We start from the raw sequence: 9531 nt of genomic DNA, 5'->3' as shown, positions 1-9531 counted from the left end.
TTCTGTGTGGGTTAGCGCCATACTTCACAGCTATCCAAACAATCCAAATGGCCATCAGTCACTGGACATAGCAGGACATCTGTGTTCCAGGAAGTGGTGCTGAGAGCCATGTGGGAAAAACTCAAAATTCTTCCAGAAATGATAGTGCAGATGCAACCCTAAGAGCTAGACTCAACAAAATCCAGATAATAAGTTTTTTAACATCTTCATTTTAGTAAAGTTCCTTAGTTACTTAGAGTTAGATCTTCTTAGATTTTGGAGAGTAGGAGGGTCGAGGAGGAGTCTTATTGAAATAATTTGGCCAGGCTCCTGAGATTGAATCCTCAGACATGGGTCATTCAAGTCAATGGCAAAAAAGTGAAATGAAGCAGCCAGCAGAGCTACCATGGAACATATTGCTGCTATATTTAACAACAACAACAACAAAATAAGGTGCTATTTCAGAGGGCAGATGAAATTCTGGATTTACCCCAAACTGCTGGAGAGAAACACTGCCAAAAGGGACCTGGGGGTCCTGGTTGAAGGTAAGTTGAATATGAGTCCCTGGCACCCAGGAGGGCCAACCATGTCCTGGGGGGCATCAGGCATGGCATCGCCAGCTGGTCAAGGGAGGGGATTGTCCTGCTCTGCACTGGGGTGGCCTCACCTTGAACATCGTGTGCAGTTTTGGGTGTCAAAATATAAAAAAGATATTAAGCTCTTAGCGAATGTCCAAAGGAGGGCCATGAAGATGGCGAAGGGTTTGGAGGGAAAGCCATATGAGGAGCAGCTGAGGTCACTTGGTATGTTCAGCCTGGAGAAGAGGAGGCTGAAGGGAGATATCGTTGTGGTGTTCAGCATCCTCAAGAGTGGAAACAGAGGCAGGTATTGATCTCTTCACTCTTTTGACGAGTGACAGAACTTGAGGAAAGCTGAGTCAGGAGAGGTTTAGGTTGGATATCAGGAAAAGGTTTTGCATCCAGAGGTTGAGCACTGGAACAGGCTTCCCAGGGGAGTGGTCATGACACCAAGCCTGTCTGACTTCAAGAAGCATTTAGACAACATTCTCAGGTGTGTGGTGTGATTCTTGGGGTGTTTTGCACAGGGCCAGGAGTTGGACTTAATGATCCTGATGTGTCTCTTCCAACTCAGCATTTTCTATGATTCTCTGATTGCAGAGCAGGGATTTTGTGCCCTTCTTTCCCATCACTAACAGCAAAGACCCTACATGTTACCACACAACACCTCCTCCTCCATATGGATACGCATTCACTGAAATAAAAAATGCTCTCATTTTTTATCACTATCCCACTTTGCCTTGGTTAAGGACATGGAGTGCTCTGAACACATCTTAGCTCTGGGGCCAGGGCAGAAGAAGCACATCAAAATGCTTTTTTCTTTTTGCCTTCACTATGACCTTTTCCCTTTAACCAGGCATGCTTCCCAATTTACCATGCCAAACTGGCACAAGATATTAGCAGGGGAGGCAGGTGAGCTTGCTAGTATTCAGAACACAACTCTTCTTCTAGAGATCATGGCTGCTCTCATTATGTGATGCTGCAGCTGGTGGTAAATAAGAAATAAATTATAAGCCTGTAAAAGACAGACTCGAGACTCCTCCATAGAAAAGACTGCAAGGCACCTGAGAGGTTTAGTAGCTTACACTGCTATTTTTATGACAGTGTAGTAAATATCTTCAAATATTCTCCTCATCCCCCACTGCCACTTGCTTAGCTACCATCAGTATTACTTTTTGCCTGACTGTGGGGAGCAAGGTGGGGGAGAAACTAGGGCAAGGTAGAAGAGCTGTGTGAGACAAGGGAAGGCAATACCCAATATCCATAAAAAATTTGTTTCTAATTCCCTGGCTATTACAGATAGTGGCTGCTGCTAGCATTTAAGATAAGATTAGTCGGTGTTGTGCTATCAGCACCTCCATATTTTCCCTACAGGGACTCCTTCTGACAGGCTGAAGCTGGAGGCATGTCTGAGGATTAACACGAGCTAATGATTATACACTAAAGCTTTGGAACTGTCGGACTAATAAGATTAAGCAATACCAGATGCGGGTCCCCGTTCAGGTTAAAAATGCACTTTTTACATTACAAAGTCAGACAGATCCCTTTGAACATGCAATGAATATGGATGTTTTCAATTATCACAGTCTTCCAGGGCTATACGATATGGTAAATTAATCCCTTTAGAACATCGGAAACAGGACAAAATAGCCTTCTTGAAGCTGAAATCCCTCGTTTTAGATTTTCTTTCATGGGGATAAGCAGTGGTGCACCACACATAATTAATCTTATTACAAACAGAGAGAAATATATTTTAAAAAAAAAAGCCAAAAAATGGTTTAAATATTTGAGAAACTAAGGGGTGGGGGAGGTGTGAAAACTTCAAAATCAACATCTCTTAATTAATTTCCACAACAGTGAAAAACATGGAGATACTGTTCAGCAAATGAGACTATTTTCCTGTCCTTCAGGCAGCAGCAAAACATAATAATAATATTAAATAAAGTGTTTTAGGAAACAGTCAATAAAAGTGTGTTCATTAGCAGAACAAAAGGTTTTAGAACACAGTTCTGCTTTAAAGTACCCAAACTCAGTGAGTTTGGCCAGTAGAGCGTCTGAAGCAGCACAGATTTGACTCCTTTAAATTGCCCCATGATGAGGTACAATTTCTGTAATGGAGAGAGCAAAGAGAAAAAAATAGATTTAAGGAAAAGCAGAATGGTATCGTATTCAGGCTAATTGAGGCCACAGGCTCTTTAAACTTGAATCTTGAGAGAAAACATGGAAGAAATGGGATTGGGTAGTCAAAAGTAGTGGCAGGAAACCCTTGAATAGCTTGGTGATTCAGTTTGTTTCGGTGGCTTCTGTTGTAAACAGACCTGGGTTTGAATGAGCACTAGCTCTCCTACCTTTTTTGAAAGAATTTAAAAAAAAAATTTGCATGAGAAAGGCAGAAAAAAGAGGGTCTTTTGTAAAATCCAGACAGAGATTTATGGCTGTTTAAATTTTTATCATCCTAATGCTTGCATGGGACTTGTCTTCTACTGCTGATCAGCAGCATGCAGAACACTCCAAGGCTGTTTAGATTTTATATTCAAGTTAATGCCATTTAACTTACAAGATCATTGTTTCTCACCTCAGAAATCAATCAATCATTCTGATTTTCATTAAAGCTAGAAGTGATGCCAAAGTTCTTTCTATTTTTTCATATCATGTAAGTGTTTGAAAAGGGTTGAAAATCAGTACTCTAGAACATGGCTGGAAACATAACATGCATCAGCATGATTCATGGTGCCTTTTGGAAAGAATAGAAATAAGAAAGTTAGAGCAGATTGCTTCTGGAAGCAAATATCAGACATGTTGAAAACTGAAAGCAAAACCCAGACACCAGCTGGAATTTACAAAGCGAATAGGTGCTTTGAATTCAAAAAACATGTTATGTAAATTTGCTCCCAAATTTTAATGTGCTTTATTTCTTATCAAAAACACACCCCACCCAAAAAAAAAAAAAAAAACAACAAAAAAGAAGGCATCAAAATCACCAAACCAAGACAAACATAAAGGGAAAGAAATCAGCAACAAAAGAACCCCAAAGCATTTACTTTTTATTCTACTTTATTTTCATTTCTCTTGGTAATTTACAGAAGCAGATAATTCAGTGCATACAGCTAGTCGTAAGAAAACATACTATAAAAGCCTCAAACAAAAGGTGCTGCTGAGCAAAACTAAAGATTTGCCCTCCATTTAGCTGACACTGCAGCATACAGCTTAACAGTTTGAGAACTTACAATGCCAGAACATATTTGCTAAGGGATAGAACCTACCTGAGGATGAGAATTTGATGGTCTGGGTTTTTTTAATAGTTTCACCTGCCTGGAGTGAAAAGCAGGCTATATGCACCAAGGAACATGTTCATATTAAAAAAAAAAAAAAAAAAAAAAAAAGAGCAAAAAATAAAACTGCTTAAATAAGAACACTATTTTTATTTTCAATTACTTCTCAGACTGTGACTTATTTCTCCTGTTCGAAACTAAGCATAATCTTCATCATCACCATCATCACAATCCTCGCTGGGGGAGATGAGAGGAATGTATTCTGTAAGTGCAAAAACCATCAGAACATGAGCATCAGCCTATTAATCAACATAACTAAATGTATGAAGCAATTTCCTTGTTTCTCTCTCTATAATGATATATTATTATGTAAATACAGGATGACATGATGACAAGAACTTCTGGAGTTTTGGAAATATTCTCTATTTCCCAGGCATTTTCTTTAATTGGAACAGAGTTAAAAGCACAATTTATGTTCTCCATTCTGCAATTAGAACTTCAGAAAAATGTGGCAAACTGTAAGAACAAAGGCTGTAGCCATCCACTGTCATTAAGAAGAGAAGTGTATTGTAGCCAGACTTTTTCATTAAAAGTTTTCCCATCTCTCTATGCGTGCAGAGGTTACTGCTCTTCTGCCTCATTTATTGACAATGAGATGACAGTTTGGAATATGGATTTGAAACAGTCTTATCTTCCTAAAAGATAACAGTTCAGTGGAAGGTTCTGCTCCTCTTCATCAGCTTCCTAAATGCATTTGGGGTCAGCTTAGTGTCAGTCATGATTCATCTTGTAAAGCTTTATCAGTTTACACTCAGAACAACAAAACAATGGACCTGATCACAATGACACACAATAAGCTTAGAGACACCTTTCAGCAGGTCTTTGTAAGAGAGGTGAACAAATTAAAAGTTTTGCCCTTATCCTCTTCTTTTCTGTTGGAAGTTCTTCTGATCACTGTCAGAAATTATTTCTTGCTCTGGAGTTCTAGGGCATTTTTCATTGCCGTTCAGGGAGCCATAATCTTTTAATAGGAAATTTGCCTCTAACAACACAACTAAGCACAGAGATATATTCATCTTCTTAACAGTTCAATGAAAGTTGAGGCTTCTTAGAAGAGGCAATAAAGCAACACAACAGTACTAAAAGGTACACGATTTGTGGACAAGAAGAAAAAAAGCTTACAGTTCCATTAGATGAAAAAACCTCCCAAAAAAGCCCTTTTGACAAAATGAGTTCATCAAATAAGTAACTACTTTGAGTAAGATACAGCTGTGTCTGCAAATCAGGATAATGTAATCATGTTTAACATAATCACCTATTGCTTATATACCTCATTTCAGTCTCTCAGTCTATTCTGATGATTTTCCATGTTTAAATTCCATCTCTGTTTAGCTAAAGCATTTCCCTTATGACTTGTCTTTCCTGTACCTATAAAATAGCTCAGATCTGCTACGAATTTTGACTCTGTTTTGGAAAAGTTATAAGAATTAATCAATTCATAATTGTATCAAGTGCAAAAAATAGCCACATTAAGTAAATTGCATGTTAAAGAGGAAGGGATTAGGAAAGCTTACTATTCACTTCACAGAGATGAGATCACCATAATTTCACAGAAACTGTAGAAAAAAATGAAAAAATATTTCTACAGAAAAAGTACTAACAAGCAAGGTACAGTCCTGATTTTGAACAAGCAATTCATCTTATGAGATATAGACACAGCAAGCTCTTCAGAGCAACTAGGTTTATTGTGCAAAACTACTTCATGCAGAATACTCTGAAAAAAAAATAATTGTTTTAGTAATCTATCAAAATATTATCTGTGTGATTCAGTTTGGAGACCTATTGTTCCTCTTGGTTACTCTTATCATGTATCCATGAAACCTGAACCTTCAGCTTTAATTCAGGTTATTTAGTCTTTTCATTAATGTATTTTGTAATTAAATTATTTTCAGGTTTGAGAATTAAGCATTGAAAATACAGTGTTTCTGAGACAGAACCACAAACTGGAAAGAAATCAAAATTAGCTAAGAAAACCAGATTTGAACTACCAACCCTAGACACACAGAACAAGCATTTCTTTTCCTTTAGGCTAAATGGGCTCCCAACACTTTACAGTGACTCTACAATACAAAGATATTGTTTTGGCCCACCAGAGGGAGCCCATAATATTTCATGAATGTAAAAGGAACACACTGACAATTATATAGAAAAAATATAGGTCCAGTACATAAATATATGTGTGTGCATATTTGCACATTTGCAATGTATTGTGGAGCTTGCCTGAGATCCTAGTTCTCGTAATGAATATGAGTTCAACAGGAAGTGCATTTCCATGAAACAACACTAGGGACAGATATGTGCAACTATATCTTTAGAATCACAGAATCATAGAATATCCTGAGTTGGAAAGGACGCACAAGGGTCACAGAAATTCAACTCCTGGCTCTACACAGGACTACCCTAAGAATCACACCATGTGCCTTCACCTTTAGATGAAGACCAGAGAGCAGTATTATGTTGAATAGGAACAAAGACCAATTTGACTTATATTTAATATCAATGTAGACTATGGATCAAATACTGGTTACCTTAGAACTTAATTAAAAGAGGAACTGACTGTGATATGAATGTTGTTTTGAGTTTGACCTTCCCATAAAGGTCTTAGGGTTCCAGCTAAATTCCAAGGTTTACATTCTGAACAGGTGCTATATTAATCATGTATGTGTTGCTCTTTTTTTCTTTCACATGAAAGAAAATCTGCATCAACCTACTGCAACAAAGCAGAACAAACCAGAACTGAGAATTGTATGTTCATGGGCAGAATCTAGAGGAGATATGTCCTCCTTAAAGGCAAGGTGGAGCAAGAGTTTCAATTACTTCTTATCACCCCTGTAATGTGGCAACCAGAGATGAGTCAGGGACATAGCAAGAAAGTGCTGATTGTGACATAGTCAATGATATTGACTGAGAAATCTTAATCTCTTCAGTTGCTCATAGTATTTGCACTGCCAAAAACTATCATTATCCCCAGAATAATTTCTTGTCCTTGACTGTGTTTTCCTTAACATTATTTTTATGTGCAGAGAAGGCCGAGCAAAAATTACTTAGTATAAACTGGGACCAATTTTGGATTTCCGCTTTTAGACTTGTAAAGTAAAAACTCTGCAATCAGTGTGACCTAACTATTTTCAAATCCACCAGTAGTTTGGGGGTTTGGGGTTTTTTTTACTGTCAAGTAATAGGAAAGTGACCTAAAAATTTTCTAGATCTTTGGTGATTTTTCAAACAAGAATTCCAGTTTTAAATGCCCAGCGCTTTTTTATGAACAGACTATGAACTTTTACTAAAAATGACATTGCTGCATTTTCTAAAAAAGATAGATTAAATGTATTAAGTAAAATTTTTAATCACTCTGAAATACATGCTTCCACTTTTCAAATAATTAGGTGTTATTATCAAACACTTGGAAGATGTGTTATATACCAACTCCACAAGATTTAAATAATACTTCTAATTCAAAAGTTATTCTCATTATCACAAATATCTGGTTTGTTATGCTAACAAATTTCAGGCTACTCATGATGCCAGCATCCCATCTAAGAATATTAGATATTGTGCACCATTAGCTAGTTGTCAAATCTGTTATTAAACAAAGACTAAGCAGATGTGTCTCTCAACTCATAAACCCACTTACACAATCTCCCTATAGTTGTACTCAATTGATTAACTCCAACGTGTTTATCATTAAACCACTCATTTAATTTAGCAATCCACTAAAGCTTCAGTTAAAATGCACCATGTAACGCCTTTTTGGGCCTTAAATAATTACCCAGGTCTACTATGTGTTCTAATCTGTTTCTTGACGAACACCTCTAGCCCTTCATAATTTAAAATGATGTCAAGATGAGTCTTAACCAAAAAAGATGAATGTTTTAAAAGGCATAAACAATGACAAATGTTTAGATAGCAGAAAATGAACAGCTGCTTCTTTACTACGTGTCAGACTGATGACTCAGTCACCAAAATTAAGTGAACTTGACAACATGAGGGTAGATGGCAAAAACTGGCTTTCATGCTGCAGTGCTGAGCATCCAGAGAGTTTGCTGTGAGCTGGATGACTCCCACACTGGATCTAATCAATTGACTCACACTCAGACATTCCAGGTTGATAGCTTAAAATAGGATTCATAATAGCCAGTACATTGACCCTATTACAAGGATCTTTACTGACCATGGCAGTATAACATGCCTGGAGAGGAGTCATGCAGAGAAATAACTGTTTCTCAGTAATGATTTGACTTGGGTTGTTCAGTCTGTCAAGATAGAAGCAGCTCAGGATATGTGCAAAATACATATTTCTAGGTATTTTTCTAGGCATCTGGGTTATTTCTACAGAAGAAGGAATTTTCTGAAATAAAATCTACATATTTTTAAAAGCACATGCAGGACTATAATTTGTCTATAAGCACCAGGTTCCATTGAAGCACAGTCTTAAATATTTACTTTAATGTTGTTGGGATTTTTTCTCCTTTCAGGCAGAAGGGAGTTTGACAGAGACTAGAGAAAGAGTTAATTTGGGTTTTAGCACATTTGCTTAACAATGGAAGTTCTTGCCTCACAAGAAATCCTGGAAAGTTTTGCTTAGTCCAGTACAGCCATCATACAAAGAGTTTTGCTCCTGAGAAAGTCTCACATACTCCTCGTTCTCCTTTTCTGAAATTAAATTCATCCTATGCGCATATGTTTAGAATCATTCTCTCAAATAAATTACCTCCCTTTTTAGGACCACATTATGATCAACTCTTCAAGGTAAATACCTGTTAAACACTAACATTGCTGTCTGGGGAAGGTTCTTTAAAAGAAACACCAAGTACAAACAATTCTGCTTACCTTCACATCAGCTACCAGAGAAAGACTAGTCCGTAACAGGAGCAGACTGCTTTTCTAAAGGTCCTGGATGATTAGGAGGTCATAGATTCCTTTCTCTTGAGTGAAACCCTTAATCTGGAGAGATGTCTTAAAGGAACAAGATGGTTTGTAAGACATACAAACCATGTTATAAACTACAGTACATATTGCAACCTGTTTCTGTCAGTATCATCCAAGTGGATTAGTGATCCTGGCAAAACGATATTTTCATCTGAAGAGTCCATTTTCTTGAAACTGTCATTTGCTATCAAAGCAGGGAAAACTGTACAATGATCCTTTTGTTCAGTTTGGTTTTGTGCAAACAAAGGAAAAAAATCACAGTTGCAGTATTGCCAGAACAAGGCGCCAATATGTAACCCAGTGGATATTTCACAAGTCTTCTCATAAGTTTCACAGTTTCATCTTTACTCAGGTACTGCATATTGCACACAGTAGCAGTGCTGCTTGGTTTTAAAATTCCTAAATGTTTTGTATGTTTGTAATGGTTTTGAGTTTAGGCCTTCCTTCCTGGTCACCAGGAAGGAAGGAAGGAAGTATTCCACCCTGTTCCTTTACGTAACTCAGCATATAAATAGATGGAGAGAGAAGCCTCTTCCTCTCTTCCCTTCCAGAGAGGTTTGGAGACAGCAGAATCCCACAAGGCCGGTCTCACTTCTGTGGGGGGAGTTGAGGCCTGGCCGGGCCTACGGGGCCTCTTGTTCCTGCTGATCCGGGGTCTGGTAGTGTGGTGGTGGCGTTTGGGCAATTGTGCTATCCCAAGGAAAGTAGTAAGA

General features: G+C 37.8%; 1 long non-coding RNA gene across 1 annotated transcript; it reads right to left on the bottom strand.

Annotated features, from left to right (window-relative positions):
- Positions 1–3593: 3593 nt before the first annotated feature.
- On the bottom strand, positions 3594–7216 carry LOC108493052. The gene is made up of 2 exons (XR_001873314.1): positions 5404–7216; positions 3594–4091 (listed from the first exon to the last, which is right to left on the bottom strand). It is a non-coding gene; the product is annotated as an uncharacterized LOC108493052 (long non-coding RNA).
- Between the last annotated feature and the right edge of the window lie 2315 nt (positions 7217–9531).

The sequence above is a fragment of the Lepidothrix coronata genome, unplaced genomic scaffold (assembly GCF_001604755.1).
Source record: "Lepidothrix coronata isolate B3197 unplaced genomic scaffold, Lepidothrix_coronata-1.0 Scaffold14, whole genome shotgun sequence".
Lineage (NCBI taxonomy): Eukaryota > Metazoa > Chordata > Aves > Passeriformes > Pipridae > Lepidothrix > Lepidothrix coronata.
The sequence above is the reverse complement of the archived record's forward strand: the minus strand, read 5'-3'. Positions and strand labels throughout refer to the sequence as shown.